This window comes from Vombatus ursinus, unplaced genomic scaffold (genome assembly GCF_900497805.2).
Source record: "Vombatus ursinus unplaced genomic scaffold, bare-nosed wombat genome assembly UNPS02014807.1, whole genome shotgun sequence".
Classification (NCBI taxonomy): Eukaryota; Metazoa; Chordata; class Mammalia; order Diprotodontia; family Vombatidae; genus Vombatus; species Vombatus ursinus.
Window position 1 is genome coordinate 37039622 of NW_020954585.1, and position 25187 is coordinate 37064808.

The 25187-nt window shown below is 36.7% G+C and overlaps 1 pseudogene; it reads left to right on the forward strand.

Moving 5' to 3' along the window:
* Window positions 1-2767: 2767 nt before the first annotated feature.
* On the forward strand, window positions 2768-23143 carry LOC114052145 (annotated as a pseudogene).
* The last annotated feature ends 2044 nt before the right edge of the window (window positions 23144-25187 follow it).

Consider the following 25187-nt stretch of genomic DNA (forward strand, 5'->3'; position numbering starts at 1 on the left):
GAATCTTCCAAGGATCTGAAGATTGATGCAAGGAACATAAGGAGTTTCCTCTCATCCATCTCAAGAAACCTGTGTATCTTATCTGGAAACTGCCTATGTTCTGTCAGTCAGCTTATGTTTTCTTATTCCTTTGTTTAAGCTCTATATAATATAAAACTTACAGAGACTCAGGCAGACCAGGACACCCCTTCTTCAACTCTCCCCTCTTCCAGATGACTTAATAAACTTCTCTCTAAAATTTTTTCAGTTCTGGATTTTGTTCTTGATCAACAGAACTCTATAGCAAAAGATTCCCTATACATTTTTTTTAAACTAATGATAACAGAGTTTTCTAACTCTCCTCTCCACCTCTCTCGACTTCATCCTAGGGATTAGAGTTTTCCCTGTTCAATAGGCTCTTGAATCTCCACAATCTTCACTTCTCTCTAATGACTTTTCAGCATAAAATGGTTAATCATTTAAATAGCAAGACTACTTCTCTACAAAGGAATAAAATCTCAGGGCACAAACTGTACATAGGTGGGTCAGTTACAAGTACACCTTCTTGTTACTTTAACTTGATGCAATTTATCTTACTAATCAGGGCCCTAACAATTCCATTTTGAATCTTCTTGGGTCTTCAGCCCTTCCTTTTACCCAGCCCAACACAGAGATCTTTTTCTCACCAACACTCTGCCCACTTTCCCCTAACTCCTCCCTAACTGCTCCTACACTCGAACCTACCCACCCACACACACCTACACACACAACCACACACACCCCAGGGTCATTAAGATAGTAAGGTCCTTTGTGACTCCTTTTTTGGGTCAATCATAGCTTCCCTGACCAAAAGATCAAAACTGCATTCCTTTTAGGCATATGAAATCTGAATGAGGTTATTCCTCACGCCCTGGGTCTCCCATCCAGGAACTTCTTATACTCTCCCTTTTCTGGGAGTCCCACCACGAGCTTCTCTTCTGATCTGCCCTTTCTTTTTCTCCTGGTTTTCAACTTCCAAGCCTTTTCAAGTGGCTGATCCCTACATTAATTTGTATTCTTGTCTCCCAGTTGCTCATGTTTTATGCATTTTTTTGTCTCTATAAAATCCTTTTTTACGTTTTCTGTTTAGAAAAATGTTGTTTCCATACCAACAAAAAAAATGGCAAAAAGATGATCATGTTTATATAAGCTTTCAGATGGCGTACTCCTTTCAGTACCAATGTCAGCACATCTAAGGCATGTTTTATATGCCTGACACAAACTTTTTGGTCTAGCTGGATTGAAAGAGTGTTTAAATGGCCTCAGCCCCTAGGGTAGGGAACTAAGAGTGTTAATTATTCTAAGGAGTGTGGTGAGGGAATTTTTAGGAGTAGTGATGTGGAAAGAGATTCTTTTGCAAAATTTTATTAAGGTACCCAGAGTTTAAAACTCATGCTATTCCATCAGGGATGGAGCACAAAAGGTAGTTATTCTAGATAATTAGTTTGGTCTCTAGAATAATTCATGAAAGTAGAGAAAAATGCACAGGTCTGAGGTAAAAGGCCAAGTTCTTTAGTGGTCCTCTACTAGAAGTGTCAAACTCACAGCCCACTTGCCACTTGTGACTGGAAAAATTCCTGGTGCTGCTGGAACCAGATTAAAATGTCATTTGAAAATGTTTAATAGGATAAAAAAAAATACAATACAACATAGATAATGTTAATTTGTGGTTTTCTAAGTCAATATGTAGCCCTGCAAGGTTCCATTTCTATTAAAGTTTGACATTGCTGCTCTAGATAGTGTCATCCCTAAATGAATACTATTAAGTAAATATGAAAACAAATCCAAATTTAAAAAGAGTTTTAGAGTTCCTTTTTTCTTAAAAGTGATTTTGTTCTTTTCTGCTGATTGCTTTTATATCAAAGGAATGTTCTGTATAAGTGATCTTCCTTTTGGTGGCTTGCAATGCGATTACTGTTCCTTTCTTTTACTCTTATTTGGAGCAGACAATTTCTCAGTATGTTCCTACACAATTAAACTCTTTAGCCTAACCCCCTTGACAAAGAGTGGGAAAATTTCTCATGTGACATCACGGTGGAAAATTTTCACAAGCTGACCATTCCTGTGACATGATTATGATTAACCCCTCCCATAACATCACTTCTCCTCCTCCTGTGACATCACATGGGAATTTTCCAACACCTCCCACATACACATACCTTGAGGATATTCCCAACCCTCTGGGAAGACCATGTAAAAAGTAGATAAAGGTAGATAAATAATCAGTTACTCTAGCCCTTACTGCTCATATCTTTTGGCCATTTATCTATTGGAGAATGGCTAGTAGTCTTATTTATTAATTGTTTATATCTTTTGGATGCCAAACTTTTAACAGAGTAATTTGATACAGATTATTTTTCTCATTTTGGTCACTGTATTTTCTTATCCTAGGTATGTTAATTTTGTCTGTTCAGAAGATTTTCAGTTTCACATAGTTATCTATTTTGTGTTTTGTAATTGCCTCTATTCTTTATTTGGTTAAGAATATATCTCCACTCTTTTTGGCCACTTTTTCCTGTGTGCTCCTTCCTGCTATATCCAAAGGGTGAAGATCATGGTTCACTCTCAGCATGGGGGCCATGAACTGAACCAGTGAGAGGGGAAGGACTTCCTTCCTTTGCTCTCCCTCTCCTTTACCCAGCTTTGAGAAATGAGTCTAGGGGTATTTGTTTATATTTTGTGTTGTTTGTACCCCACAGGTTCAGGTGTCAGAGGTGATCCCTGCAAGGCTGAGAAAGTTTGAGCCAAGATGACCTTGGAGCCAGGTGTGCAGGAGGAATGGTATAGCCAGCTAACTTGGCACGAAAGACATGAGAAGCCAGTGTGTCTGAAAACTGAATCTGAGGTGGGTTTTGTACTTTCAACAGGACCTGAACTAAGTAAGCTGTGAACCTAATCTCCATTCTCTCCCTTAAAGTATGAGATGGTATAGGGGGGAATATGCCCCCAGGTTTTGGGGAAATGAAGTTCTCTGTAATTATACCTACTAAAGTAAATATTTCTATATAAAAGCAAAAACAAATGAGAAATATGACCTGTGAGAGGTATATGATCTGCTTCTCTTTTATTTTTTTAATAATATGATTTTTAGTATTAAGGTTGTGTATCCATTTAGAATGTGTTCTATAATGTTTAGGGTGTTAGTCTAAGCTAAAATTTTACTGGACTGCATTTCAGCTCTCTATCCATTTTCTTTTCTTTTCTTTTTTTAAATGTGATGAGAAATAATAGATTTTAATTAACAATAATAACAGTAAATTATAATAATACATACTAATAACAATGCCATTAGAGATCAATCCATTTGGGTAGCCATGGGGCAAAGTGACAAAGTAAAGGAATACAAATCAGAGTAATAGTAGAATGATATAGAGTAAGATTAGAATGGAGCTACATGTAATAAATACAAAGAAAAAGTTCAATTTAAAAATTATAGGATATAAATGCTCTCTATAAGGAACTTAGACAAAAACTGACCCATGTCCCACAAGTTTCATGAAAAAGCAGAAAAGCAGAGATTTTCTCTTCTGTGTCTATAGATGTGATACAGAAAAGCTAATGTTTAAATACTGATATAGTTCCCCTACTCTCTTGACCCCTTCCCCCCCATTTTCCTGTAGGGTAAGACAGATTTCCACACCCAATTGAGTGTGTATGTTATTCCCTCCTTAAGTCAAATCCAATGAGAATAAGATTCACTCATTCCCTCTCATCTTCCCCCATTTCCCCTCCACTGTAAGAGCCTTTTCTTTTCTGTTTTTTTTTTTTTTTGTGGGATAATTTACCCTGTTCTACCTCTCCCTTTCTCCTTCTCCTAGTATATTCCTCTCTCACCCCTTAATTTTATTCTCCAGATATGACCCCTTCATTTTCAACTCACCGTGTGCCCTCTATCTATCTATCTATATCTATATATATGTACATATAATTTTTTCCCCTCTGACTACCCTAATACTGACAAAGGTCTCATGAGTTACAAATATCATCTTTCCATGCAGGAATGTAAACAGTTCAACCTTAATAAGTCTCTTATGATTTTATCTTTCTTGTTTACCTCTTCATGTTCCACTCTAGTCTATTATTTGAAAATCAAATTTTCTATTCAACTCTGGTCTTTTCATCAAGAATGCTTGAAAGTCCTCTATTTCACTGAATGACCACTTTTTCCCCTGCACGATTATACTCAGTTTTGCTGGGTAGGTGATTCTTGGTTGTAATCCTATCTCCTTTGCTCTCCAGAATATTATATTCCATGCCCTGTGGTCCCTTAATGTAGAAGCAGCTAAATCTTGTGTTATCCTGATTGTGTTTCCACAATACTTGAATTATTTCTTTCTGGCTGCTTGTAATATTTTCTCCTTGACCTGGGAACTCTGGAATTTGGCTACAATATTCCTAGGAGTTTTCCTTTAGGGATCTTTTTCAGGAAGAGATCGGTGGATTCTTTCAATTTCTATTTTGCCCTCTGGTTCTAAAATATCAGGACAGTTTTCCTTGATAATTTCTTGAAAGGTGACATCTAGGTTCTTTTTTTGATCATGGCTTTCAGATAGTCCAATAATTTTTAAATTCTCTCTCCTGGATCTATTTTCCAGGTCAGTTGTTTTTCCAATGAGATATTTCACATTGTTTTCTAATTTTTCATTCTTTTGGATTTGTTTTATAGTGTCTTGATTTCTCATAAAGTCACTAGCTTCCAATTGCTCTATTCTAATTTTTAAGGAAGTATTTTCTTCAGTAATCTTTTGGACTTCCTTTTCCATTTGGCCAGTTTTGCTTTTTAGGGCATTCTTCTCATTGGCTTTTTGGACCTCTTTTGCCATTTGGGTTAGGCTGTTTTTTAAGGTGTTATTTTCTTCAGTATTTTTTTGGTCTCCTTTAGCAAGTTGTTGACTTGTTTTTCATGATTTTCTTGCATCATTCTCAGTTTTTCCTCTACTTCTCTTACTTGCTTCTCAAAATCCCTTTTGAGCTCTTCCAAGGCCTGGGACTGATTCGTATTTTTCTTGGAGGCTTTGGATATAGGAGCTTTGGCTTTGTTGTCTTCTTCTGCTTGTATGTTTTGATCTTCTTTGTCACCAAAGTAAGATAATATAGTCTGACTCTTTTTGCGCTGCTTACTCATGATCCTGGCCAATTATTTGAGTTTTAAACTCTTTGTTAAGGTAAAAGTCTGCTTCCAATGTGAAGAGTGTACTGTCCCAAGCTTTGGGGGTTTGTACAGCTATTTTCAGAGGTACTTCTAGGGACCTGTAAATTTTCAGTTCTTCCAAGGTGCTATGATATGGGGTGAGGTGTTTTTTCTCCACCACCACAACAAGCTCCACCTCACCAGCGTTCCTCCTCTCCCCAGGACCGCCCCTCAGACCTGTGACCCAGATCCAAGCACAGGTAAAGCAAGATATTCCTGCCTCAGCACTGGCAAAGAGATCCTTGCAATCCCCCTCTCATCAGCCACTCGATTTCCCCTCAGTCTGTGGGTCAGAAGCTCAGGAAATAGCCGTGGCCCTGGGCCACACTCAAGACTTGCGGCTGAGACCTAGTTCCTCTCTCACCGCAGTCACAGACTTTTCCCACTGACCTTCTAAGTTGTCTTTGGCGTTCAGGGGTTGAGAAGTCTGGAAACCGCTTCAGCTGCCCGAGATTCAGTCTTCTGAGGCCTGCTCCAGGGTTGCTGTGGCCTGCGCACCCACGCCAAACTGCACTCCTCTCCCCGCCCGGTGCGATATACCTTTCTGATCAACCATCCAGGTTGTCTTGGGGTGTAAAATTTGTTTCACTCTGTCTTTTTGTGGGTTCTGCTGCTTTAGAATTTGTTTAGAGCCATTTTTCTTAGGTATTTGGAGGGGTTTGGGGGAGAGCTCAAGCAAGTCATCACTTTCCCTCTGCCATCTTGGCTCCACCCCCCAGAGCTCTCTATCCATTTTCAATGATGTAAAGAGTTAGCCTGTGCTCTGAGTTTGCTATGAGCATGGATGCTGATCACCAAATCCAAGGAATTACAGAACAACCTTTCTCTCATTAGGAGGTGGTCACAGGGGACAAGAAATTCTGTGGGACTTGGAAATATTTTGATAAATTGATCAAATCTTTAAAATAGTATATAGTAAAAGAGCATATGCTACCTCTGACTGTTCTCTATTACACTGTCAAATATACATACACAATTATGTTCATAGAATTGATGATGGCTCTGGCAAAGTATACCTCTACCCTGTGTTATCTCATTTTACTCAGCAAATAGTGGTCCTTGCATTCCTGGTCAAAACACAGGTTCAAAGCTGAAAAAAGTATACCCCTCACTGTACCAGAAGCACACAATCCTTCACATTGCTTTCTCAAGGTTCATGTACTCTTCATACAATTCTTGGCCTCAAAATCATAATACAAGTATTTAGTAGACTTACTTGGTAATTGCTAATATTAGGCTATGTATTTTATACTTTATGTTGGATTATTATACATTAAGATTTTTTATTCTATATTAGTATCGATGTTGCTCCTTGAAATATTTAGTCCAGTTGAATTTTCAGTTCCACATTTCAATGGGATATGCTGTTGTTGTTGCTGTTGTTTTTTTTTTAAAGACAAGAAAAATCACAGGAATTTCCTGTAATTCACTGCTTCACTATTGCTCTAGGAACTTGATGCTTTTATTAGTTTGTAGTTTCAGCAATTACTTATAAGTGAAAAGTTTCTCTTTGTCAAAGACAATGAAATCAGTAGCACTGGTTTTCCTTGGATATTTGTGGTAGAATAGAATGTCAGGGTTGGAAGGGACCCTCAGAGATCATCAAGTTCAATCTCTTAATTTAAAAGAGAAAAACTAAAGTCCAAGGAGATAGTGTGTTATCCAAGATCACATAATATCAATATTTTACTTATATAATGTATTTTATCCAGAATCTAATATTAAATATATAGATGTATATGTCTATATGCATCTAAATATATCATATATCTAAATATATAGATGCACACATCTATATATTTAATATTAGAATCTGGATAAAAATCCAAGGTTCTTGGCACTTAGGTTTTGGGGTTTGTTTTTTGTTTGCTTTGTTTTGTTTTAGAGAATGAAGTAAGGGTAATTTTGATTGATCATGACTCAAGGCATCTTTACTACTTCCAAAGTGATAGTGTTAGCTTTTTCATAAATCAGATGTAGGCCTACCTAAAATACTAACACCCTTTCTTTTTCTCCTAGGCCATTTTTCCAGCTCTAACTTCCCTTGTTTACCTTCACAGTTTTGACTCTACAGCTAACCATTTCAAAAAATGAGTCCATATATCCTTCAATCCCTTGTTCCTTGTTCTTCTGTTCCTGCCCTGCCAGTGCCAAATTCTAACAGCCCTGGGACTTTCCCTTGCCTCTCTTAACTTCAGAGCAACCAAGCACTGCTGAAGTCACTAGGATTTGACTTATCCTGTCTAATCCAGAATAAAACTGAATGTAATAGAAAAAGAATCAAATCTTCAGTGTGGTCCCAGAGGAAAGAACTAGGGGCAGCATGTAGGAATTACGAAGAGGCAAATTTAGAATTGCTGAAAATAAAGACTTCCTAATGTTTAGAGCTGCCCAGTAAAATGGACAGCCTCAGAAGATTCAGTATTTTCAGTCACTGGAGCTCTTCAAGAAAGGTCAGATGACTATTAGTCTGGTGTATTGTTAACAAAGGATTCTTTTTTTGGATATGGTTTGGATTAGAGGGTGTCAGAGGTCCCTTCCAACCCATAAATTTTGTGATATTATAGTCACAAAATTGTGCTCATTGGTTCTGCTACAAATTCATACTATCTAATCATAATTGGACCTTCACTGTTTTAAGTCAATTATATTCATTCCATATTAACTTCTCATCATACCCCCCCATAGTGGCTGTTCTAAACCTTTTTCCTCTGAAACCCTTAATTCCACTCTCAACAGTTTTCTCTCAGCAGATGACTTCTTTATCTTCTACTTAACTGAGAAGACTGACAACATCTAATATGAGTTCCCTTTTCTGCCCTCAATATTTCTGAACCTGTCACCTTGCCAAGGCCCTCTACTGATGTGCTTGAGGCCATTTCTCCTATCTACTCTTCTATTAATCATATTTTCACACTCTCTTAAGCTCTTCCCCCTACCCTGTCTCTTTCTCTGTTTTTCTCTTTATTTCTGTCTCTTTCTCCACCTCTTTCTCTCATTCTCCCCTGTAGAAAATCTTCACTTGACCTTGCCATTCCTTGAAGCTTTTATCCTATAACTCTTCCTCTTAATTCCAAACTTCAAGAAAGACATTTATAGTCGTTTCCTCCACTTCCTCACTGCCTATTCAGATCTCACCTTCACTTACTGAGGCGTTATACTCACTTCTCAACCCTCTTGCAATCTGACTGTTGACCTTTCCCTACTACTGAAACTATTCACCAACAAATGATCCATTAACTGCTTAATATGGACTTCTCTTAGTTCTCATCTTCTTTATCTTTCATGTAGCTTTTGATAGTAATGAGCACCTTTTCTTCTTGGAAATTATCTCTATCTTTGACCACACTGCTAAAACCTGGTTTTCCTACCTGTATGACGACTTCATTTCAATCTTCTTCATTAGGTTACTGTCCATTTCAAATCCTCCTGAATGTGGATATCCACCAAGACCCTTTCCTTAGTCCTCTTTTCTTCTCTCCTGTGCTTTTTCATTTGATGATCTCATCTACTAAGTCTAAAATATATATATATATTAGATATACATATGTACACACACCCACACATGTATGTATATATCATATATACATGTATACACGTATAATCATGTGTGTATATACATACATATATATTATATTTATATATCCCAAATCTATATATACAGCCTGAATCTCCCTTCTACATTCTGATACAGCATCTCTAGCTGCCTGTTGTACAGATATCTCACCTGAAAATCATCTGTAAGCATCTCAAACTCACAACATCCAAAACAGAGCTCTTTACTTCTCCTACTAAATTCTATACGTCAACTTTTCCTGATTCTGTTGATGATGCCATAACCTTGCCAGTCACTCAGTTTCATGACGTTGGAGTCATCCTTGACCCTTCTTCTTCACCCCATATTCAATTAATTGAAAAGCACAGTTGATTCCATATCTTTAGCCTTTCTCATTCATCCCCCTTCTTTCCATTCACAATGCTACAACCATAGTCTGCTTCCTAATAATGATATACTCAAATATAAATTTCTAAGTCTTCAAAAACCTTGATCCAACCTATCTTTCTACCTATATTTCACATTATTCCCCTTAATATTTCCTACATCCCAGCAAAAAATGGATGACTAGCGGTTTCTCAAACTCAGTATTATATCTTCTGCCTTCATGAATTTGCATAACCTCTTCAGTCCCCAAGCCTATCATGCAGGTCTTTCTCATCTTTATCTTCCAAAGTCCTTATCTTTCTCAAGTCTTATGACTCAGCTCAAGTATCATCCCCTCTGTGAAATCTCTCCAGAAACTATCTCCTCACTAGTTGCAAATACTCTCTTCTTCAAATGGCCTTGTACTTTCTTATCAATTAATTAATTAGTTTTTCTATACCTTTGTTAGTTGGTTTAATTTATTTTTACCTATACCTTTGTTAGTTGGTTTAATTTATTTTTACCTATCATGTCCTCTTCATAAAATGTCCCTGCTCCTTGAGGGCAAGAACTACTTCATTTTTGTCTCTGAACCCCCAGCATCTAGCACAGTGCCTTGAATATAATTATGCTTAATAAATGTTTGATGATTTAACTGGATTTTCTCATTTGAAATAATAAATGTATTTTCTATCACTTGTTATCTCAGTATATTTCTTATATATTCATTGGTAAAGTAGATCTCTTGAGCACTTAGTGAAGCTTAGACCTCCAGTTTGATTAGCACTGTCCTGATAGTTTTCACCTTTAAATCAGTAGTATTTTTGCCTGAGCAAAATCAAAAATGATGATGTTTCTTTAATGCATTTCTCTTTAATGCATTGTTGAGCAAGCGCATCTGAGATCCTAACACAATGCCTCCCTTCCTTAATTCTAGAAGTCATTTGTCAAAATGTCATCTCAACAAACAGTTGTTAAGAGTACGAAATTCAATACCTCAGACAAAAGTTTTGGTGTAGATGATACAATAACAACTAAAGGAATCAGGCACAATAGTACAATAACTATTGTCTAACACTAGTAAAAGTTGGTGGGGGAGGGAGGTGGGGAGAAGAATGGAGAAAAAAAATTGCTTGATAATTTTAAAAAATTTAACTTAAAATTTAATTTAAAAAATTAATTTAATTTTAAAAAATAATGCTGCTGACCCCAAGAGATTGAGGCACTCACTTTTATTCCTTCACCCATGCTGTGCCCATGCACAAGGTCAGATTGACACAATTGTGGAGTGGAGTCTAGACTCTGATCTGGATTAGGCCATCTTTTCTCAAACTCTTTCACATTCTACCCCTAGCACCATCAGGGCAATTTTTAAAAGTTTAGGTTTTGCCTTTGTCTAAGGTTCCAAGTCAAGAATTCTTAACCTAGAGTTTATAAGCTTAAAAATTCTTTTAAACTATCTGTATTTTAATATAATTGATTTCTCAATACAGACTTTATTCTGAGAAGGGGTTCGTTGCCTTCAGACTGACAAAGGGAATCATGGCAAAAAAAAGTAAAAAAACCCTGGTCTAATTAGGGCTCTCCTTAGCAGGAAATAGAAAGGTACTCAATGTACAATGTGACAGGTAATAATAATAATATCTAATATTTATATAGTGCTTATTATGTGCCAGGCACAGTGCTAAGTGCTTTACAATTATTATCTTGTTTGAGCCTTCCAACAACCTAAGAAGCAGGTGCTATTATTACTATCATTTAACAAATAAGGAAGCTGAGACAAACAGGTTAAGGGACTTGTCCAGGATTACATAGCTAGTAAGGGTCTGACATCACATTTGAATTCAAGGCCCAGCACTCTATCTGCTCCACCACCTAGCTGCCTCAGGATTTATTTTAAATACATAGGAGACATTCTAAACACAAAATACCTCCAAGTGCACATCGACAAAAAGACAAAACAGGATCTGGTAACAACTCACAGTTATAATTGTACCCACTATTCTATCACTCCCCAAGTTGAAACTTAAACCTCAGTGGAACATAAATCAGTTTTTGCTACTATTGAATAAACATTGTTACATTTCACTGATCCGTTAAAATCTATGTCTACTGCCCAACCAGGCCAGGGCTTAGAATTCTCCTCTTGTCGGTGGTTGGTTTCTCCAATGCAGAAACTGCCACTAACTAGTACCTTTGGCTCCATTCTAGACACTCAGGACCTCCCAATACTTTGGCAACAAGATTTTCTCCAAGTATAGACATGACCTTTTTCAGATAAATGTTGTTATCCAGTATCAGGCAAAGAAAAACATGCACAAAGAAGCAGCCCCAAACCTAGGCTGAAGTTCACCTGGATAGGATATATGCTTTAGCTGCTATGTGCTCTGCAGTCCCTCCCTTTTTCCCACAGGAGAACTGCTTGCCAAATGGAGAATCCAAAGGAAAAAAAAGCCACATGAAGTCACCCACATTTTAAAGAATCATTGAATCATGAGCACTTGCTGTTGAATGGCCAATAAGGAGGAGGTTTTGTCATCCCCAAACCATCCTTCAGTGCTGAGTCACCAGAAGTAGCCAAAGGTTTCTTCATCATCATGCAAGCACCCAATTTCTGAGCTATAACATTTGGTCAGCCAGAATCAGGGAGAACAGTTATACCATGTCCCTTTCATCCTCTAGTTATACTCTTCCCACAGTTGAATATTTTATTTTCTCACCAAATGAACTAGGAAGAAATTTGTTTATATCTTTAATTCTAGAAAGTTCTCTAGAGTTCTAAGGAGGCAAAAGCATTGTCCTTTCAAGTTCCATCCTCTAAAGCCTCTCACTAAAGAGTGTCAAACAGTGCACATTATGCAGTTTTTAAATATTTCCCCAAAATTAAGTCTTTCTTGTGAGCCCAGGTCCACCACACCTGGCAGGCCTTGAGATCACAATCCTCTCAATCATAGTTCAACAACCAACAATGTAAAAATATATTAGAAGTTTCTCTTTGTTTAATGTTTTAAAAGGGACTATCCCAACCCAAGCAAATAGGGAAAAAGAAAATGGGGGTGGCGGGGAGGAGGGAATGAAAATTGGTATAAAAAACTAACAAAAATGAAATGAGAAAAAAAGAAAAATTAACTTCCACTTTCAGAAAAAGACATGATTCTAAAATGAGCTCCCAGAATATGGGATTAAGGACTTTTACTCTCAGAGGAGCAACCAAACTATTTTTAATTTTCCTAAAACTGAGCCAGCCTTGAATTCCTGGTATAAGTCCTACCTGGTTATAGTTTGTAATCTTTTTTATATGTTGCTATAGCAATTAATGTAATATTGAAATTTTCCTTTGAATGTTTGATAGAATTCACTTTTAAATCCATCTCATCCTGTTGTGTTTTTTTTTTTCCTTTTGGGATTTCATTTATGGCTTCTGCAATTTCTTTTCCTGAGATTGAATTACATAAATTTGCTATTTTTTATTCAACTAGTCTGGTCATTTTATATTCTTATTGGTTTTCATCCATTTCACTTCAGTTGTCAGTTTTCTTGCCATAAATTAGGCAAAATAGTTTCTAATAATTTCCCTATCACTTCTTTGTTTGTTTTGATTTCTCCTTTTCTATTTTCAATACTGCTTATTTGGTTTTTCCTCTTTAAAAAAATCAGACTAGCTAATGGTTTATCTATTTTTTTTTAAAAAAGAGCTTCTAGTTTTATTTATTAATTCAGTGTTTTTCCTGTCTTTACTGTTTTGATTTTAAATCTCTGTTTTGGTGTTTAGTTGGTTTTCTAGTTTTTACAGTTGCGTGCCCAATTCATCGATCTATCTTTTCTCTATTTTGTTGATGAAAATATTTATACATTTAATTTTCCCTGCAAGACCAGTTTGGTTACAACCTAACCATACCAAAGCACTTCTCTCATTTTTGTCATTTCCCCCAAACCCCAAAAGAAATCCTCTACTGTTTTTCCATTGTTTTGCCTTTTGACTCACCAGTTCTTTAGAATTAAGTTATTTAATTTCCAGTCATACTTTTTTGAAGAACCTTTATCTAATATAATTATCATCAAATTATCATACATAAATCATAGGGTTAGTGCTTATGTTTTTTCTGCATCTATTTGTGAGGTTAATTTTTGCCCTGGTATATGGTCAATTTGTAAAAAGTGCCATGGACAGTTGAGGAATATTTAAATTCCTTTTTGTTCTTATTTAGCAGCTTCCAGAGATCTATCCTATTCAAATGTTCTTAAGTTCTGTTCTGGTCCTTAACATCTTTCTTGTTTATCTTTTGATTACATTTGTCTAGTTCTACTAGGAGAACATTGAGGTTTCCAATTATAGTAACTTTACTGCTTATTTCAACTTTAAGTTAATGAACTTGTCCATTAATTATTTAAATGCTGTACCATTTCTTCCTATTTTCTTTCTCTTTTTTCTTTCCTTCTTTCTTTCTTGCCTGCTTTCTTTCCTCCTTCACAATTCATCCTCTGAAGTTAGAGTTGCTTTTCTTATGACTAATTTTTTCCCTGAATTGACCTTCAGTATTAATCTCCACCTCCCCTTCTTCTTCCCAGCTGATTCATTGTGAATGATTCTTAATGTATTTCTACACCAAACTCTTGTGTGTTTGTATGTGTTCAATCCTTGTTCTGGTTCTGCTGAAAGTTTGGTTCATGTGTAGCCCACTCTCCCCATCACTTTTTTAAATTTTAATTTATTTTAGTTTTAATTTATGAACTAAAACAAGTAATTCCATAACATAGTATAATAAAAGAGATGATTACACATGAAATCGCAAATCTATTTTGTACAACTGGCTATTCCTTTTAAATATATAATAAAGTTATCATGTAAATTTCTTTTTTCTCTTTTTTTCTTCCCTCTCCACCTCTTCCCACCCTTGAGATAGCTACCATTAGACACAAATAGGTATATATGAAAATTATTTCATACATACTTCTATTTACCAGTTCTTTCTCTGGATACAATTAGCATCTTTCTTCATATGTTCTTTATGGTTAATTTGGGTATTTATAATAGTCAAAATGACCTATTGGCTCAAAGTTTTTCTTAAAACAAAATTGCTGTTATTGTACACAATGTTCTCTTAGTTCTACTCATTTCACTCTCCATTATTTCATGCAAATCCTTCCATGTTTTTCTAAGATCATTGAGCTCATCATTTCTTATAACATGGTAGTATTTCTACCACAATCATATGCCACAACTTGTTCCTTAGTTGATGGGCATTACTGCGATTTCTAGTTCTTTGACACCACTAAAAGAGCTGCTATAAACATTTTAGAACATATAGGGCTTTTTTTCACCTTTTCTCCTAATCTTTGGAAATAGAACTAGTAATGGTATTGCTGGGTCAAAGGATATGGCAGTTTATTAAATCTTTGGGCATAATCCCAGATTGTTCTCCAAAATGGTTGGATCAGTTCACAGTTTCATCAATAATGAATTAGTGTCCCAATTTTTCCACATCCCCTCCAACATTTGTCACTTTCCCCTTCAATCATTTTAGACAATCTGATAGGTATAAAATGACACCACAAGGTGGTTTTAATTTGTATTTCACTAATCAATAATTATTTAGAGCATTTTTATATGACTATAAATTGTTTTTATTTCTTCATTGGAAAACTTCATATTCTTTAACATTTATCAATTGGGGAATGAATCATATTCTTATAGATTTGACAAAATTCTTTATATATTTGAGATAAGAGGCCTTTAACTAAGAAATGTCTTTAACATTTCCACCCCACCCCCCACCACTTTTCTGCTTTCCTTCTGATCTTGGTAACATTTGTTTTATTTGTACAAAACCTTTTTAATTTAATATAATAGAAATTATCCATTTTACATCTCACAACCCCCCCCTCTTGTTTATTTGTAAATTGTCCACCTATCTATAAGTCTGATAAGTAATGTGTTCCATGTTCTAATTTTTCCTGTAATCTCTCTCTTTATATCTAGGTCATATATTCATTTTGACCTTATCTTAGTAAAAGGTATAAGATATTGGTCTATGCCCAGTTTCTGCCATATTGCTTTCCAGTTTTCCCGGTCATTTTTACCAAATAGTGAATTCTTATCCCAAAATCGTAAGTCTTTACACTTGTCAAATACCCCCTTATTATATTTATTTGCTACTGTAAATTGTATGTCTACTTTGTTCCATTGATCTACCTTTCAATTTCTTAGCCAGTACTACATAGTTTTGATAATTACTGCTTTATAATATAGTTTAAGATCTGGTACTGCTAAACCTCTTTCCTTTACATTTTTTTCTTTATTTCCTTTAATATTCTTGACTTTTTGTTCTTCCAAATAAGTTTTGTTATTATTTTTTCTAATTTAGTAAAATATTTTTTGGGTAATTTGGGATGATGTTGAATATAGTTTAGATAAAATTTTCATTTTTATTACATTGGCCCTGCCTACACATGAACAATTAATATGTCTCCCATTATTTAAATCTGATTGTATTTGCATAAAAATTTTTTTTTTAAATAATTTTGTTTACATAGTTGCTGGGTTTGTTTGGGCAGGTGTACTCCCAGGTATTTTATACTGGCTAGAGTTATTTTAAATGGGGTATCTTTTACTATCTCTTCTTGCAGGGTTTTGTTTGTGATATATAGGAATGCTGATGGTTTACGTGGATTTACTTTATATCCTACTACTTCGCTAAAATTATTAATTGTTTCAACTAACTTTTTAGTTGAGTGTTTGGAATTTTCCAAATATATCATTATATCATCTACAAAAGAAATAGTTTTATTATTTCATGGCCCATTCTGATTCCTTCTATTTCTTTTTCTTCTCTTATTGCTATCACTAGGATTTTCAGTACAATATTGAATAATATTGTTGACAGTAGGCATCCTTGTTTCACACCTGATCTTACTGAGAAGGCTTCTAGCTTATCCCTCTTACAAATAATGCTTGCTGATGGTTTTAGATAAATGCTTTTTTTTATCAATTTAAGGAAAAATCCATTTATACCAATATTTTCAAGTGTTTTTAATAGAAATGAGTATTGCACTTTATCAAAAACTTTTTTCTAAATCTATGGATATAATGATATGCTTTTTAAAACTGTTACTATTGATATAATAAATTATGTTAATAGTTTTCCTTATGTTAAGCCATCCCTGCATTCCTGATATAAATCCCACTTGTTCATAATGTATAATCTTTATAATACATTGTTGTAATCTTTTAGCTAGTATTTTATTTAGGATTTTTGCATCCATATGCATTAATGAAAGTGGTCTATAATTTTCTTTCTCTGTTTTTTACTCTTCCTGGTTTAGGTATCAGCATCATATTTGTTTCATAAAAGGAGTTTGGTAAGATCCCTTCTTTGTCAATTATTCCATATAACTTATTTAATATTGGAATTAATTGATCTTTAAATGTTTGACAAAATTCAACTGTAAATCCATCTGGTCCTGTTGCTTTTTTCTTAGAAAGCTCATTTATATCTTGTTTAATTTCTTTTTCTAAAATAGTTCTATTTAGATATTCTATTTTCTCTTCTACTAATCTAAGCAATTTATATTTTTGTAAATATGTTTCCATTTTACCTAAATTGTTAAATTTATTGGCATAAAGTTGGGCAAAAAAGATGATTGCTTAAATTTAATCTTCATTAGTGGTATAATCACGCTTTTCATTTTTAGTACTAGAGATTTGGTTTTCCTCTGTCCTTTTAAAAATCAAATTAACCAATTTTTTAATCTATTTTTTTTTCATAAAATCAACTCCTGGTTTCATTTATTAATTCAATGGGTTTTTTAACACTCAATTTTATTAATCTCACCTTTAAGTTTTAGGATTTCCAATTTAGTCTTTAATTGGGATTTTTAGTTTGTTCTTCCTCTAATTTTTTTAATGTCGTATCAAATTCATTAGTCTGCTCTTTCTCTAGTTTATTGTTGTAAGCATTTGGAGATATAAATTTTCCTCTGATCATTGCTTTTACTGTATCCCATTTTTGTATATTGTTTCATTATTGTCATTCTCATTAATGAAATTATTGATTGTTTCTGTGATTTGTTCTTTAATCCACTCATTATTTAAGATTAGGTTGTTTAATCTCTAACTAGTTTTTAATCTATGTTTCCATGGTGCCTTACTAAATATAATTTTTATTGCATTGTGATCTTAAAAGGATACTTTTACTATTTCTGTTTTTAACTATAAAATTTTTATGTGCTAATGTATGGTCCATCTTTGTAAAGGCACCATGAACTGCTGAGAAAAGGTGTATTCCTTTCTATTTCCATTCAGTTATCTCCAGCTATCTATCATATCTAACTTATCTAAAATTCTACTCATTTCCTTGACTTCTTTCTTATTTTTTATTTTTTTGGTTAGATGTATGTAGTTCTGACAGGGGATGATTAAAGTGCCCCATTACCCATCACTTTTTACAAACTTGTAGTTTTCTTCTCCACCATCCTGATTATGTGAAATAATAAGTTCTACCCATCTCCTCCCTCTTCCTTTCCTAGTGTATTATTTTTCCTTCTATTTTTCCCTCTGAAGACTGCCAAAATAAATGTATCCTATCAAATTCCTTCTATGATACAGATATGATCTTGATACCTAAACCAGGAAAAGTCAAAATAGACAAAGAAAACAATAGATCAATATCCCTAATGAACACTGATGCAAAATTTATAAATGAAATATTAGCAAGTAGACTTTGGTAGTTTATCAAAAAGATCAGACTACATTACTGGGATTCTGTTTCTTACTTTAACAGTGTTTCAGATCTCTTCCCAGTACCTTCACCTTGTTTGCCTTTCTATAGCCCACTGACTCAGTTAATCTGACTGACCACTCATGGATGCAAACACCCCAAACCACCTTTCCCCTAACTTCCTCTGGTACAGCTGCCTCCTTTACTGCCAGAATCTTGTTTCTAGTGCCATGAACTTCATCTATTAAATTCACCAAAAGTTCTCCCTCAACTTCAGGTTGAGGCTGTCAACTGCCTGACCAACCTCTATTTATAATTCTTCTATGCCTACTTGCTCTTGGTTTTCTATTTCAACCAATGGTGTTGCCCTCTCCAGGTGTCACACTATTTCCATGATATGGTAAAGGTTCTAAAACCAGCATAGGGATCATGACTATCTCCAGGCTAGGCAGAAACTTACCCCAAATGAGTAGGGCCACAACCTGGATGCCATTGGAGACTGCCCTGACGCTGGAAAAGCATTTGAACTAGGCCTTACTTGAGCTACATACAGTTGGGTACCAGCCAAAGTACCCAAAGATATGGGTACCCATATCTCTATGACTTCCTGAAGAACCACTATCTGTGGAAGGAGGTGAAGCTGCTAAAGCAACTGGGCTTCAGAATGTATAAAAAACTTGGGAGGGGGGAGGGATCTAACTTCCAGGACACACAGGTTCTACATGAATACAACTGTAAAGACTTTTATGAACTTAGACCAAATGAAGTAAGCAGAACCAGGAGAAAGAATTATATAATTAAAAACATTTGTAAAAACAAACAACTTTGAAAAAACTCTGATCAACACAATAACCCACCACAAAGTTTTTTTTTTTTAAATTAACAGAGATATATTTTTCTTTCTTCCCTCCACAGAAGGGAATTGAGAGGATTATGACAGCAAATGGTTAATTGGGGTGAGTGAATTATACTAACTCCATTTTTTGGGGGGTGAGGAAAGGCAATCAGGGTTAAATGACTTATCGAGGGACAGTTAGTGTCAAATGTCTGAGGCCGGACTTGAACTCAAGTCCTCCTGACTTCAGGGCCGCTGCTCTAAATGAACTCCATCTTGTGACTCAGTTCTGGAGCTAGCTCAGTTGCCTTTCTATTCTATCATGGGTTTTAGTCTAACTTCTGTCTGGTAAGAAAACTTTATTCAATTGTGGGAATTGTGAGAAAACCTTATTGCATTGTGCAAACCTAGCCCTGTGTGGCCGAGAAGCTGTCCCATCTCTACTTGCTGCTTAGAGACCCTCATCCAAGGACCTTGGTTATGCTGACCAGAAACCCAGTCAGATCCTAAGACTGATGCAAGGAGATTTTATTTTTCGTAATTATATATTTCAAACAACCCATATTTTATCTGAAAATTGGCCCTGTACTGATCAATCAGATATTGTTTCCATTTCCTTCACAGATACTTGAGGGAAGTAGGATATCTCTTTGTCTAATTTCAGGAAAATGCTCCTGTCCACTCTCCCCCTCCCAACCTGGAAATCTAAGGAAATTCTTAATCTTTTCTCCAATCAGAAATCAGATTACCTAATGTTGTCACCTGGTTAAATGTTAATTGTATTATTCATTTTTCCAGTCTTACTTCCTGAATTGGGATTTTGTATCAGGCCTGGGCTCTGTGCATTTCTGGAAAGAATAATGGCATATTTATTTTTATCCTAATTTGAATTATCTGAGGTCAGTAATGAATATTGTGTTCTTCACACATCTCAATATGTATAGCACCTACTAAGTGCCAAGTATTTTGACCAGTGAAATTTCTGTGTGGTGTGGTCTGCTCCTGGACAATCTAATCCAGGGCATAGTATGATCGTTGTTTTTCTTATCTGAGCCCCTCAGACCCCTAAACTCCATTGGGAGTTGAAGCGATACAGTTGCAGGCTCCATGCTTCCTGAGCTCACTATTGGTCCCTACAATAAGCAATATTAAGCCTTTACTCTATGCCAGACACTGTGCTAAGTGCTAAGGGTACAAAGAAAGGCAATAAATAGTCCCTGCTCTAAGGAGCTCATATTCTAATTGGGGAGAAAACATGCAAAAAAACTGTATGCAAAGATATATGTAGGGTAAATTAGGAGTAACCTCAAAGGGAAGGCACTAGCATTAAGGGATACAGGGAAAGGATTCTTGCAGAAAGTGGGATTTCAGATGAAATTCGAAAAAAGTCATGCAAGCCAAGAGGTAGAGATGAGGAATGAGAGCATTCCAGGCATGGGATAGCCAGTAAAAATTCCCAAAGTCTGAAAATGAAGTGTCTTGTGTTAGGAACAGCAAGGAGGCCAGTGTCACTGGATCACAGAATAGGTAGAGGAGAGTAAAGTCTAAGAAGACTGGAAAAGTATCAAGGGGCAAGATTATGAAGAGCTTAAAAGCCAAATAGTATTTTACATCTTATTTTACAGGTAATAGGGACAAAGGTATCCACATAAGGCTTCTACCATCCTATACACACAGCCAAAGCCCTCACATGGCATTTTATAACCTATTGGCAGCACATAATGATCATGTCAATATTTGTCAGACAGGTACGTGAACGTAGCCAATAAGAGTCCTTTACAATTAGGTATCAATAATCTAACACAAGGGTAGTATAAAAGATAAATTGTTCAAGATAGAAGGAGAAAGAAAGGAAACAAGAATTTGTATAACATCTAAGTGCCAAGGATAAAAGTTTTGGGGCTTGGTTCTCTTAAAGTATTTTCAAACACTTTTTCAAGTTGTGCCACATTTAGTACTATGAAACCTATTGACAGCTATGCAAAACAAAATTCTTAAGTAAGCGTGACTCAAACTCAGACAAGCAAACTGGAAAAAGCTGAAGGCACCTTCTCTACAATTCTATATGAAGGCAAGAGAAGGGCATCTGAAAATGGTTTACCCATCCTTTCTTCTTCAGATGAGTACCCTTAAAATGAAAAGAGTAGCTCTTTGTTGAAGACCAGATGGTCAATGCTGCTGGGAAGTCTAGAATCATAGAGTGGCTGATTTGGAAAGCACATTAGAGATCAAATCATTTCAAAGCCAAGGAAACTGAAGCCCAGAAAAGAAATACTGCTTGCCTGAGCTCACATGACTCAGCAGTGGTAGGGCTAGACAATGAACTCATGTCTCTCCTGACTCTTAGTTCAGTGCTCTTTTCATCATGCCATAAATGAGCAGAAAACAATCCTGAGTGTGTCCTAAACTGTGTAAAACAAAATGAAAAGTCACATCCAGTTACCTGCTATATAAATGCTATCTCCCAGTATTTCTTTTCACTTTTATTCTTTATGGCTGCTTTAATGTGTATGACCACTAGGTGGTGCAGTGAATAAAGTATGGGGCCTGGAGTCAGGAAAATCTGAGTTCAAATCCTGCCTCAGGCACTTAACTAGCTATGTGACTCTAGGCAAGTTGCTGAGAAAACCCTGTTTGCCTCAGTTTCCTCATCTGCAAAATAAGCTGGAAAAGGACATGGCAAACCACTCCAGTATGTTTGCCGAGAAAACCCAGAAATGAGTCATGAAAAGTTGAACACAACTGAAAACAACTAAACAACAACAATGGGTATGGCGTGGCATATATTCTTTGTTTTTCCCTAGTGATCATTGACTCTTATGGGCACAGTAAATTCTAAAACACAAAACACAAGAAATGAACATAAGTGGGCAATGACTTAACATTTTAGATCCCTTTCAATATCCCCATGAATAATATCCTTGGCAAATTGCAGATCTGGTACATTAACGACATAAAGATGGCCAGCTTCACAATATTCAATTCAATGTTATTTCTAAAGACTGAAGATTTATAAATTAATCTGAATTTTAAACACATAGACACATATACACACAATACCAAAGATGATTATAAAAGATCTTCAGATTTAGAGGCCTTGAGTGCCCTCTCACACTAAGTCTTAGCTCTTAACTTATACAGACTGGATTCAGTACTGGGGCAATCTGGCCCTTATAGAGAGAGGTCAGGCTTTTTCCTTTTCATTATCTCTCATTATACCCCCCACTCTACAGCAGAACTCAGGGGATAATATGTTCAACAAAGGTGAGCTCTGACTCATGTCTATGGTCTCCTCAAAAAAGATTAACAAGGTCCCTTCTGGAAAATTAATCAATGTACAAAATAAATCAGGTATAGCACAATTCCACTTCAAAAGAAATGCTTAAAATTTAAGACTTCTTTTACTCCTGCCTGACGGCGGCAGCAGTGGGGCGCACCAGTGGTGGGCAGCCCGGTGTCCGAGGTGGCGGCAGGGGATCGGGGCAGGGGCCGGGCCGGGACCCCAGTCCCGGCTCTGCTGGAGGTGGCGTCCCGAGCGCAGTTCGAGGAGCTGCTGCACCTCCGGGCCAGGTCCCTCGTTGTCATCCATTTCTGGGCATCGTGGGCCCCTCAGTGCACACAGATGAATGATCTCATGGAGGAATTGGCCAAGTAATACCCCCAAATGGCATTTGTGAAGTTGGGAACGGAAGCTGTTCCTGAAGTGTCTGAGAAATACGAAATTAGTCCTGCCCCGACCTTTCTGTTTTTTAAGAACAGTCAGGGAGTGGATGGGTTATATGATGCCTACGCCCCTGAGCTGATGGAGTGCCAAGTCTTCCCGGGGCCGAATCCATGTAGGAAGACCTTAACCTTCGTCTAGAGAAGCTGACGAAGGCTGCTCCATGTATGGTCTTCATGAAAGGTCACCACAAGAACCTCGCTGAGGTTTCAGCAAGCAGATGATGAAAATTCTTAACAAGCATAATATTCAATTTAGCAGTTTTGATATCTTCTCGGATGAAAATGTGCAAAAACTCAAAACATACTCCAGTTGGCCCACTTATCTTCAGTTACATGTGTCTGGAGAGCTCATAGGAGATCTCGATAATTGTTAAGGAACTGGAAGCATCTAACGAGCTTGATAAAATTTGTCCCAAGGCCCCCAAACTAGAAGAAAGGCTCAAAGTACTGACAAATAAAGCTTCTGTGATGCTGTTTATGAAAGAAAGCAAACAAATGGTAAAATACGGATTCAGCAAACAAATTCTAGAAATTCTTAATGACACTGGTATTGATTTTGAGACGTTTGATATCTTGGAGGACGAAGAAGTACGGCAAGGACTAAAAGCTTACTCCAACTGGCCAACTTCCCCCCCCCCCCCCCCCCCCCGTTGTACGTGAAAGGTGAGCTTGTTGGAGGATTGGATATAGTTAAGGAGCTGAAAGAAAATGGAGAATTGTTGCCTGTCCTGAAATGAGAAACTTATGGATCCGCAAGGCTGCGGAGTGCTGCCCAAAGCATTTCCTGAGCACTGAACAATTCATGAGTCAGTCCTGAGGAGGGGGCGGGGGGGCGGGGCGGAGCACAGGGCTTCTTCACCTGTTCATCACCTGCGTGTGGCCTTCCTGCCCATGGTCATGCTCCATGCACACGGTCACATTCGACCCCCTTTCCTTCCCCCACGACATCTCAAAATTCACTTTATAAAGAATGCTTTAAAACTCAAGAATGTGTCAAGACACATTGACAAATACTTTTACCTCAGATGCTGTCTGAGCAATTCACTCAAGGTTTACACCTTCTTTCCAACTTAGCATGCATGGCTCATTCTCCTATTAGAGAGCATTTTCTTTCCCAAGAAGATTTAGCGGCAGGTAATATTCCTGCAGAGCAGCTAGCACTGACAGAGGAACCCACGAATGTCTGAACTCCCAACCATAACAACCAGGCTCTCAGCAAGTCTTCCTCTCATGACTACTATTTGGTCATTTGTCCTCAAACAGCAGAAGATATTAAAACACCGTAAGAAGTTGTCTACTGCTTATTTTAAAACACATACTCTCACTGCCATGTGCAAATAGCCGTCATAGCTGCCAGGAGGAGTAGGTGAGGGGAGGAATCCCTTCCTGCCACTCCTAAGAAGTACGAGGCCAAGGCTCAGAGAATTCCAAGCCACACATTCAGAAGAAAGGTAAAATAAAGCCCTTTAAAAGATGGGTAGATCTTGCTCAATGACCAATCCTCCTCGATGCAGCACCCCCACCCCACCCCACTATCATGGAGTGAGACCTGTGGACCATTATCAAAACTCTGTACTCATATGCACTCAGTTCAATCTGAGAAGCTTCTCTCAATAATCTCTATGGCAAGTGTCCTTATTAAGAGGTTCCCTTGGGCACATTAGAATTTGGCTTTTATATTTTTAAGGTCCCCTGGTGCAGTAAAAATAGCACTGGAATTGGAATCAGAGCTATTTACTGCTGCCTGTCGCCTTGGGCAAATCACCTCACCTCTTATAAAAGGAGGGGTTAGACTAGGTTGACTATACAGCCCCAATCTATGATGCTATATAAAAAAAAACACAACAAAACTTAGAGACTAAAATGCCCATCAAATATAATATATTAATAAATTATTATATATAAATAATAAATAAATATTTAATCAATCATATATAAATATAATATAGGACAAACTTTAATTTATCAGAAAACATACAGGACTCATAAGCAAGCTCATAAATAATAAACTTCCCTTTCCCTCCCAGGGGGGCCTCCTCCTTGCTTAGGGACTGTTACAGACTTTTGGCACTACCCTAGGGTGCCCCTCTACCTCTACTAATGAAAGGAGAAAGAACTCAGAGTTCCTAGAGAGTTAACTACAAATGGAAATAACTATGTGTTCCAGATTGACAGTGCTAGACTGGGAGGGTGGAGACCCCTGGAATGGAAAAGAACTCAGACTACCATGAAACTCTACATGTGATTTTTTTTCCCCTTAATAGTATTTTATTTTTTTCCAATTACATGTAAAGATAGTTTTCAACATTCATTCTTGTAAGATTTTGAGTTCCAAATTTTTCTTCCTTCCTCCCTTCCCCCTCCCCTAACATGGCAAACAATCTGATATAGGTTATACATGTACAATCATGTTAAATATATTTCCACAATAGTTCTATATGTGATTTTCCTTGTCATTGAGAGACGATTTTTCCATTTCAAAACTCCCTGTTATATTCATTCTTCTGTCCCTCTGCCTCCTCTGGCAATAGCTCTCTCATTCCTTACCTCTGTTGCCCTAACAACCTTTGTCTCCATCTGGCACTAGTTACCCTCACCTATGGGGCGGTGATTGTGCTGGCCTCCTTCTAGAGCTATGTTTCTGTGTCTGCCTCTATCTGTGTCACTGTGGATTTGTTTCTCCATCTGCTGCTGGTTCTTAGATGGACATGTGTCCCTAGAGAGCACTGGAAAGAAGGTCATACAGCCATATGATCTTCCAGGGAATCAGGTCTGGTTTAT